Source organism: Anas platyrhynchos, chromosome 5 (genome assembly GCF_047663525.1).
Source record: "Anas platyrhynchos isolate ZD024472 breed Pekin duck chromosome 5, IASCAAS_PekinDuck_T2T, whole genome shotgun sequence".
Taxonomy (NCBI): Eukaryota; Metazoa; Chordata; class Aves; order Anseriformes; family Anatidae; genus Anas; species Anas platyrhynchos.
Genome location: NC_092591.1, coordinates 63,783,383 through 63,794,117, shown reverse-complemented (window position 1 = coordinate 63,794,117; position 10,735 = coordinate 63,783,383). Strand labels below are relative to the sequence as shown.

Here is a 10,735-nt window from a genome sequence, read left to right as displayed (position 1 = left end):
TGAAAACCATTGTTCCTATATACATCTGCAATTTTCAGACTGTACAAAACAGTGCAGCCTCTATTCACCTCTCTCACAGATCTTCAGAACAATATGGCATTAAAGAAATACATGTTGTCAACAAAAAAAAATTGATAATCTCATTGGAAAAAAATGCAGAGCTACTAGGGGCACAGAGTTGGCTCTGGAATCCTGTTGATTTTAACTAGTTTTATATATACTATAAATGTATACATATACATTTATCTATGTTATACTATATATTTTTTTTATATGTATATTTTTATACGTATACACTCCCATGCGTGCTCCATCCCTGGAAGTTTTTAAGGTCAGGTTGGATGGGGTTTTCAGCAACCTGGTCTGGTGGAAGATTTCCTTACTCATGGCAGGGGAGTTGGAATTAAATGATCTTCAAGGTTTCTTTGAACCCAAACCATTTTATGATATTCTGGGGTATGAACAGTGTTTTCAAAGAGTTTCTAAAAAGGCACAAATTGAATAGAAACCTCCAAGGTGGAAGTAATATCCTTCTATTAGTTTCCTCGTTTGGGGCAACACGATAATCTTTGCATCTATTCTGATATTTTAAGTACAGAATCCAAGTTTTTTTGTTTTTTTTTTTTTGTTTGTTTGTTTTTTTATCCTCTGTCATAAGAAATAATAGCTTGAGCTCTTAATTTCATTGACACATGCACCTGTAATTCGAGCTCTGTTCTTCAGTTCAATTTTTTTATTCTCTTTTGATAAGTCACAAGAAATGTACCATATTAAGTTTGAACTCCTAATTCATTGTGAAAATAGTACACTGTATAACCCACTTTCATATCTGCATGTCACTATTAGCTTAATATTAAAAGTTCTGCTACCAACTGCCTAACAAAGACTGTGTCTAATTTGCAAGATGCACTCAAACAAACAGGTATTTATGAATATATTTACCATACTCACTGCTTGCAAATACATCCACGCTGTCCATGTACAACAAGCCAACATATCTTCCTTAGTATATTATGACAATAAAACATTATTCTGCATTTGACATTTTCCAATGCTTCACATTGCACAGGAAACCAATATACTTCACATTCCTGACCAAGTGATCCTAGCTACTTATGGTTACTCCACCATGGAGAATGTTAAGGGAGATGCTCTGGTGAGTATTTTTACACTCCACATATGAAGTGTGACTAGTCTTATATCTCCTTATCTAAATTATACACCAGCAAATAACTATGAAATTGTCTTAATAATTTGATAGTAAAAAATGTGTTAAACATACACATATCCAAAACCTTTTTTATTTATTTTAATATGACCTAATATCAGATGTTATCAAGGTAAATGCACCATAAATTTGATTCACAGTATCATAAGCAAGGTAGCAATTATTACCATTATTATTTATAAGGCCTGCATAGCTCCTGCAACTGAGTAAGGAAAAGGGCATTTTGTTGTAAGCACATTTTGTATACTTCTATATACTACTTTGGAGATCTCTGCTCACCATCTAAGTAACCATACTTAAAAGGTATGCAAAGTAAAGCAAACGTGTTGTACCCAGTGAAAGTAAAAAATATCAATCCTACTCTGTTTGTTGTCCTCTTAGTCAAGTAAGACCTAGTTATGGGGCAAGACTTTGTCCCTGAAAGTAAAGCCCTTCAGACTCTCCCTTTAAAAAAAACAGTCCATGAAAGCAAAGACCAATATTTTAATAGTCTGACCACAATTCTTTAGAAACAATTAATGGCAGTTGTTATCTATTTCAACAACACACATTTGTTAATAACACTATAATAACACGGTCATAACACCATAGAGTGGAAATGGCATCATATGAAGCTAGATCATCAGCTGACATAAAAAGGAAACCAACAGTGTTCTCAGGACTTTTTTTTTTTTTTTGGTCAGGCAACCCCAGTTTAATTAGCAGTGATTTTCTTTCAAGAGCTGAGTGAGCAATTCTAAGATGTGACAGTGGAAGTGCCAACTTCATTTCTTGTAGAAGAAAGAACAGTTTGAAACACCAACGCCAATGCTTCTAAGATCAGCTCTAGCAAGACTGAGGAGAGAGATTTCTGACATTACATTTTTTTTTGTTTACTCTCCAGTAAAATTTCTATCTGCAAAAGCTTCATCTGAATCCTCATGCTCGCTGATTCTGAGACCTTGCAGGCCTGGAATATAAATACCAAAGTGTTTTTTTAATCTTTTTCTTGTTAATTGACCAAACCCCAGAGAAGACAATGACTGCTTCTTAGTAATATTTATACAAGGGGATTACAAAACAACAACAACAACAAACAACAACAAAAACATTAAATTTCATCAGATCTAATAAATGCAGAATATGACTTCACATCTGTGAAACACTAATACCACAGTAATGTTCTGCATTTTTTAAAGAAGTCTGAAGACTTCTTTTAGATTCCTTCTGCCTAAAACACATTGACCATACAACCTAAGATGTGTTTTCTGTTGAAATATTCTTTGTCTTGATAAAGGCTTGTATCTCATGAAGCCCATCTGTAAAGAAAAGATATCTAGAAAAAGATTCACTGTCAGAATGGAGGAAGTCACTAATAAGTTTAGTATATTAGTGGCACAAATATCAGATCTTCAAATGCTGTATCTTACTCAGAATTTCTGCAGATCTGTGTGGGCCTCAACATGAATAACAATTTATTTTAGATTTTTTTCCCTTATTTCTATTGAGAAGTGAACACAATCTCCAGCAAGTAGAGAGTTAAATGTCCTGTTCTGCTTTTACACAGGTGCTCAGGGTAGGTTAATGAGGCCACACTGAACTAATTAAGACACAACCAAAGTTTTAGAGAGCTACACAACTTTAACAGAGGAGAGAAAAGCCCTTAGAAGAAGCGTCTGAAACAGTTACTACAAGGCAGAGTATACTTACAGGTGGGTTGGTTGTTCTGTTATTGTTTTTTACTTGGATGTTTCTTTAGCAGTTTTGTTATAGTTTGGGCAGGATGAACTTTGGTACAGATAGAATCTGCCTTTTTAAACTTGGCTTCCAACCTTTGCAATTTTTGCTAACACAGTAAAGAAAAGCAGATGGAGGAGAGCATGCTGCACCCAAAGATCACTTCCAGTAATTCAAATGGAGTCTAACTGTTCTTGGTATATTTCTTTGCATGTTGTACTACTGCTAACAATATTATCATGGAGCTGAAAGCAATCCCTTTAACTGTAATCTTAAAATAAATATCATTTCTGCAAGTGATTCTCCTGATCTTGTGTTTAGGATGAAAATGAAAGCGAGGGAAATGTGAAAAAGAACAAAATTGAACTTTATGGTAAATAAAGCACAAATAATCCTTTTTCCGTTTTTACTACACCTGAGCACCATAGTTTATGCCTTTCATATTTGTGCAGGAGCAATGCACCGTTTGTGCTCCCTTTTGTAAATGTTAGTAGACAGTTTTACCAAAATAAGCGTGTTTTTTTTTGTTGTTGTTGCTGTTGATTTTCTTTAACATACTCTGTTTAAAACCAATCCCTTGTGGGTTCTGAATGCTGTGAAAAGTGAAACTAGGAAACATAGCTTAGAGCACTGAAAAAGGAAGATTCTTATGAGGACTCACAGAATATAGCTATTGTTCCACTTTAAAAGTAGACAGCTTCAATCATCTACAGAAAATAGGAAGTGAATTGCCTTGCTGAAGTCCTTGGACTTCTTTCTGTGCCTTCTATGTAGGTACACACAGGAAAAGTAATCTTAGCTATATTTTCTTAATTATCCATTAAACTGTACTACATTTCTAATCAGACAGTCTTACTAGTCAAAATGAATTTGGTTTAACTGTTTTTCTTAACTTAGAACTTCTTTATGATAATTTAATTTAGGACACCTGACAAAGTAGTTCTGTTCTAATGTCAATTAATCTATAAATGCAGTGCATTTGGACTCATCTTTCGGAGTGTTCTGCTGACACATTCTCAATTTAGTACTATTTGTCACAGCGCAATCACGATTCTCTGTCTGGTCAGCTAAAATACATTCTAGGAATATATTTAACGATATGGTTGCTGGAGTGGGATAAATGGGGAGCTGGCTGAGAATGCAGTTTTTACTTGAGAAAAATCAGGACAATGGCACACGAAAAGTGTGAGGAGCTCCAGAAAGCATTTATTAGGCTGAGATTGGAAATTTCCACTGGCAGAAATAATTTTGACGTCATTTGTATATGTTTTGGGTTCTCTTTGTGCACTAGCCCCTTAGAGATGTAAGAAGCTTAGCTCTTAATGTAGTATTCCACCATAGTTTCTAATCTGCAAGGTGGTCAAACCACTTTGTCTCCTTTAATCAGAACAGGTATCAAACTGAAATCACCAACTCCTATCTTAAGCTTTCTGCCAATGTTTTTCCGAAGCAACAGTAACAAACCTGCTATTTTCTAAAGCAGCTAGATGAAAATGGGAGTTGGGATGTTTGAAATGGTTTTACTCTCATTTTTAAGCAAGCACTTCATTGCTCTGCTCTCAGCTAATTATCTGAGAGCTACTGCATTTAATAATTGAATAAATGAGTCAATAATGTATACAATATGGATAAAATGTTGAGTCAAGTTCATCCCTGATATAACTAACGTGAAGTCAGTAGTTGCAAAGATAAGTCCTTTGGTGTTTGTTCAGGGCCTAAACAGAGTTGTACTTGCTTTAAAAAAAAAATAGTACTAAGAGCCTATTGAAGGAATAAAAGCTTTTGATTGTCTCAGGTGTCTTTTATGTCACTCATCTAAATATTTCAATAGCAAAAGGCTAAACTCTCGCAATATCTGAACAATATTGAAACTACAAATTATCTAGGAAGTTAATCTCTAAAAAATGTTGTAACCTATCATCTCGATTTATGAATCCTGCTATTTACATCTGAATCAAACACTTTATCTGTGGGCAGGCATGTTAACTTGGATTCATTTTACATGTGACTTCTGTTCTGGATACATAACATGCAAATGTTAAGCAGGAAAGCCCTGAAAGACTTAAATTCTTTCAGTAAGCCATTTTTATTAAACAGAATAACTATCTAGTATGAAATTATGCTTGCTTCTATTTCCTCACTCTTAATTTTGCTTTAAAACATTCTTTTTATCACGGAAGTCCAGAAACAGCATCCCAATTGGAGATTCTTCTGATTACAGGTATTTTAGAGTACTCATACATATAGATTACATTTCCCTTCTGCTCCTTGCAGCCTCTCATGAGATTGCTCCCCAGTCATAATAAGACAGCAATTCCTGCTATTCCCACAGATAAATGTGAGACTGTTGCCAGGTGGCAGGGCCGTACTGACTCAGAACTAGCTCAAAAACCAAGCTTTTATCATCTGTTTTCAGACCTTCCAATTTAATTCAAAATTGAACTAAAGAATCTGAACAAATGGGATCATACTATTTAAATACATCTCTGAAGTATTTTTACCTTTTGTTAGTTATTATTTATTTCCTAAATTCAGCATATTTTTGAAGCTGGCTAACTTGAAATTATTCTATATTGCTGAAATAACTTGGATTGCCCCAGGGAAGAAAGTACTTTAAACCCACAGAACACATCTGACATTTTCTTCCTGAGGTATTGCTGTATGGCATAAAACCATGCAGCGTGAGGACGGAAATACGTACAGGTTAGTAAAAGCTGGCTTTAGAGTACTTTCTAGCTCCTTCCTAAAGTCTAAGCATCCTCAGATTTTTGGCCTGATTCAGGCCAAGCTCTGATGTTTTTGGTTCTCTTCTTCCTTCTCTCTTCCCAAGGTGTAAGTAACAACTTGGACAGGAATGGGAAAAAGCTTCTTTTATGTGATTCCTTTAGAAACAAAAGCTATTTCACTAAAATAGGAAATAAATAATAATTTCAGTGAGTAGCTGCATTTGCTTTCAGTGTACTAAGGTATAAATGCGAAGGAGCTTTTCTTCTTCCGTCTTTTAGCTCCTGTGGATCTTTGATCCCTGAATAACAGAAAATCTGTCCCTTATAGAAACCTCACAGAGTATTAATGCTATCCTTTGTCATTAATATAAATTATATTAACAGCAAACATTTCATGATTGCCCTTATGTGTGAATACTACTTTAAACAGTAAGAAGATGCTGTGTTTCTGCCAGTGGAATAGCAAAGCAAACAGCTAGGTGTTTCCTACATGCACACCCCAAACCGTGATAATAGCATTTTCTACAGTGAAAAAGGAAATACTAAATCATTTTCATAATACCAAGTGCAGCATTTTAATAATAAGTAGTAGTTTCCTATCCATGCTTCTGTGTTCATCAGTAATATGTTTCTATAAAGGTAAGAGTAATGCAATGCAGCTATAAGACACTGATGCTTTTCCAACTCAGCTGTAATGTGCGTTCAGCTCCATTAGGTGTTTATGATTATGATAAGTATTTCATATATTTCACGTAGAGGGAGACTGCTACAAAACCACTTAAGCAAGAAGATTACAATGGAATAAAGCCAATACATTTTCAAACTGATACAAGGATTATTACTTTCCAAACACTGTACAATTAAGCCACAGGACTCACGGAGACATGATATTGGAGGTGCCTAGATGATGGCAAAATTAGACATTAACATCGATTAGACATTGGAATACTAATAACTATAATATTTACAAATAACAAATATCCTTTTAGGTAATTTAAACATAAATTGGCAACGGTTAGGGGAAAGAAAAGCTCTTCACAAATAATGAAAATGGTAAATTTTAAACCTCCCTTACCTTACTGTAAATTTGGTGCTCACCAATGTCAGAAACAGAACATTGCACAACGTTGTCTGGCACACTTAGCCAGGTGATCCAGAAGAATAAGAACAATTCTGTCACTTCAAAAGACTAGAGAATGTTAAAAAAAATAAAAAATCCAGTTTACATGGGTCATTGAAATTGATGATTTACTGAGAAGATGGTCACTGTTGTGTTAGTTTGTTTTTGTTTTTTTTTTCCCCAAACCATACTGGAAATATATATGCAGTCTTCCTCCTTGAAAGTTAAGATGATCATGCATTAGGGCAATATTGGCTGAGGATATTCACTCTTCTAAATAGGACTGTGAAAGCAAAGTAAGCTGGATTGTTATTGGCTTTGCCTCAGTTTCATTAGTTGCCTGTGTAAGCATTCACTGATGAAATATCACTCTCTCTGACACTTGAGTGTGATTCTAGGCCGTTTTCACTGGCTAACTATAAAGTCACACTCCAAATATCTTTAAAAATTTCTGGCAAGTAAGTACCATTAGAGTCCTGTCAAACAGTAACTACCAGACTAATTGTTATACTTGAAAATCTAGTGAGTCTTCAGGCCCTAAAGTAGAGAATTAGGATAATTTTTTCAAATATACTTGACAAAGTACGAGGGACTGCTTCTGAGTTGCATGAAATCCAGGTGCTGATTTGAGGTACAGGGGCCAATATATCAGAAGAAATCTGCCAAGGATTTTCCAAAGAAGGGGAAAATAGAGAAGTAACTTCCTAGGTAGTTAGAAGTCAGTACCTCTTTAGAAAGGTAAGAAAGGTTGTGCCTCAGTCATTATTGTTAAACCTGCCACACTGAAGGTCATTTCTCCAAGATGTTAAGCCTTTGGAAACATTTTCATACCATATTATACAAATGAGGCATGTAATCAATATATCTGTGCATTCTTCCAAAACACCACTGTGAACAGTTTTAGTAACAGTGCATTTGTACAGTATAAATGGTTTGCCATTACGAGAGTTCCTCTACAGCAGAAGTGGGGGGAAAAAGAGTTGTTTAAATTAAAAATGCAGGTGTGGTGTTTTTTTTTCTTTCTTTCCCAGACCTCCTTTCTACAGTTCAGCCACACTCGAGACAGACTTCTTTCATTGGAAAATCTGTTTGGTTAAATGTTGGTGCCAACTACTTCAGTCATGTGTCAGACCTATGTAAGGCTATGGAGAAAAATGAGGGTCACAGACAGAAATGCTGTTTAGGAAGTAAGAAGGCAGGAGGTCATTATGTTGAGGACATTAGCATGAACTAAATTAGCGTGTGAATTTTCAATTACTCTCAAGTAATTCTGTCTATGGATGTTTTGGTTAATATTATGTGCATGTCTGTACTATTTAATAGTGCATTCTGCATAAAACCCAACCTAGCCAGATCCACAACCAGTACAGCAGCATGAATACAGAGACGAGGTGCAGTATTTAATGGAGATGGTACAGTGCCACAGTGCTACAGTTACCCTGTCATCAAGACTCTGGCTGGAATCTCCACCCAGCAGGGCTCAGCTTTGTAATCACTGCAACGCAACCTACTACACAGGCTAACTCATGGTGATTCCAGCTTGGCAGTAGTAAGGAAAAACTCCCAGTCTTGCAAAGCTCCTTTCCCACATTTTTGGGGTTGTTTTGGTATATGAGAGCAGGCATTCCAAATTCTGAGCTAAGCCATATGTACAGCAAGGCACATTCCTCTCAGTCAGATGCTGCTTCTGTGGCAGCAATTCCTGTTTCTGTCCCACACAGCCTGCAACGTACTATGTTCCTCACAACACTTCTTTGCAGACCAGCTCTCTCCCCCAAGGAACTAGTGGCAGTGCACTCAAGTTGAAATCATACACAGACTCTGCAAGTTCAGACATGCAGGAATAAATCCAGAAGCACCACTACGTAAATGGCAAAACACTTTCTTAGAATGAAAGCATTGCTAATGTTCAGGATAAGGGCTAGAGAAAAAATGAAAGCAAGAAAGTGGGAAAATATATAGACAAAAAATTATGGACAATGTGACTGATGGGTGAAATTGACAGCTATAAAATTCCAGTAGCTTTTGTGTGTATGTGTGCAGTCGGGACAAACAGGAAAATAAAATCTTTAGGTAAATTTGGTACTGAATTGCCATATGAGCAATTAGACTGTCACATCCTCAAACGTTAATAATATGTCTTTCACATTAGTTTAGGGAATTTAAGAAGCAGGTGAGATATATAAAATAAAGGTGATTTCATAATATCTTTTGTCCTCCTTACTACAGTTCATTGCCTTCCTCAATTGTGCTAGTGCAGCTGGTCTATGAGGCTAACACACAGATGTGAGGGAACGCTATAAGCAGCCAAGCACAGAAACTTCTTATGTTCCCACCTGCCAAAACCAGTGTGACCGATCAAATAGCATATAACCTGTCAGTCTTAATATAATGCAGGAATGAGGCCTAAAAAAAAAATAAAATCACAGTTTTAAGAAAACAAAGATCTTTTGCTACTACTCTCTTACCAAGTAAACGTGTTTCTTTCCTGTGTTTTTAGTAATTAATATTTTATAGTATGCTTTAAAATACGCAAAACTAATAGTTCAGTCTGTCAATATGCACCATCCATGCTCTAATCTTTGCAGGCTTTCTATCCTTTCAATTTAAAAAAAAAAAAAAAAAAAAAGGTGGGGGGTCCAAGAGAAATTCCACATAATTGTGGGGTTCTGCCTTAATGCAGCATTGGAATATTTATGTTGCAAACACTGCATGAGAATATTCTGTAGTCCAATGTAAAATAAAATCACTGCTTTCACTTTGTTTTTTAAGATGTACAAGTATTTTTATTATTCTTTCCATTCTGAGAAATGTTTATTTGAATAACATCAACTAATTTTAATACTGCTTTAAATCTCGTTGGCCTTGTTGTTACAAATGTGTCCACTGACCCCTTGTTTCTGACTGAATTCCATTGATTTCAATAGCGTCCTGCACAGTTTTGATTTTGCAAATTCACATGCAAGGTCCAAGTTTTTGTAGTGATCTGACTAGTGTTAAATACAGAAAAGTGCAATTATATAAAAGCTCTAGTATGAGAAATACCACCTACTGTCATGTTCACCCTTTTGCTACTTGTATCTACTGAAAACTTACTTTCAGATAGCTCGTTGAAGATTTTGCATGACATAATCTGATGGGTAAACTGTTCTTAAAGTTTATGAGTGTGAGAGAGGTTTCATGATCTTGCACAAATTTCATCCTAGACGAGACGTGAACTAGGAACTCCTGCATGACAGCACCCTTTAGGCCTTATATAACTCTTGGGATATAGAAGCAGATTGTGTTGAAAGCACTTGGAATGAGGTTGGCTCTGGGAAACTAGAAGTTCTGAAATATCATTTGTTTGGACTTGCCGACTATGCGGTTCACGAGTTATTATATGTATGCCTTTCTCCTACTCATCTGAATTATGAGTCATGCCAACTGAAAGTGGAAGGTGTATATGTGAAAAAAGCAGACGTGTTTGTGGAGATTTATCGTATGGTCTACTTAGCTCTTGTTTTCTGTCATTTACCGTTTAGGACCAAGAAATTTTATTATTTGGCACGTCCATCTCCCTATTACCTCAGTGACAAATTGCCTGAGACTGTTAAACTCTAAAATCTCAAACTGTTAAATCTTTTGAAATTTCCCATGACTCCAACTTTCACCTACCACTAAAAGACTGGCTACCTTCGTTTTGTTTAACATAGAAAGCAAGAAAACCTCATCAAATGTGTGCTTAGCACAGCCAATATGTAAAAATGGCTCTCCTGTTCGCCTGGCTGTTGTTCAGAGGTTCCTTTTCATGCAGGATGTCTGGTCGTGGATAGGTCAGCTGAAAGCACATGCAGACACATTTTCCAAACCCAGAAAGCAAGCCTGAAATTAGATCTGTACAGACAGGCTTTTGGAGCTCAAATAGCAAGCGTCCTCCTCTGGATCTGATTGCAAGCCTGGGCC

The 10,735-nt window shown here is 36.0% G+C and overlaps 1 long non-coding RNA gene across 1 annotated transcript; it reads right to left on the bottom strand.

Moving 5' to 3' along the window:
- Positions 1-1,696: 1,696 nt before the first annotated feature.
- On the bottom strand, positions 1,697-6,860 carry LOC140002547 (uncharacterized). Its single transcript, XR_011809359.1, has 2 exons — positions 6,746-6,860; positions 1,697-2,177 (listed from the first exon to the last, which is right to left on the bottom strand). It is a non-coding gene; the product is annotated as an uncharacterized lncRNA (long non-coding RNA).
- Between the last annotated feature and the right edge of the window lie 3,875 nt (positions 6,861-10,735).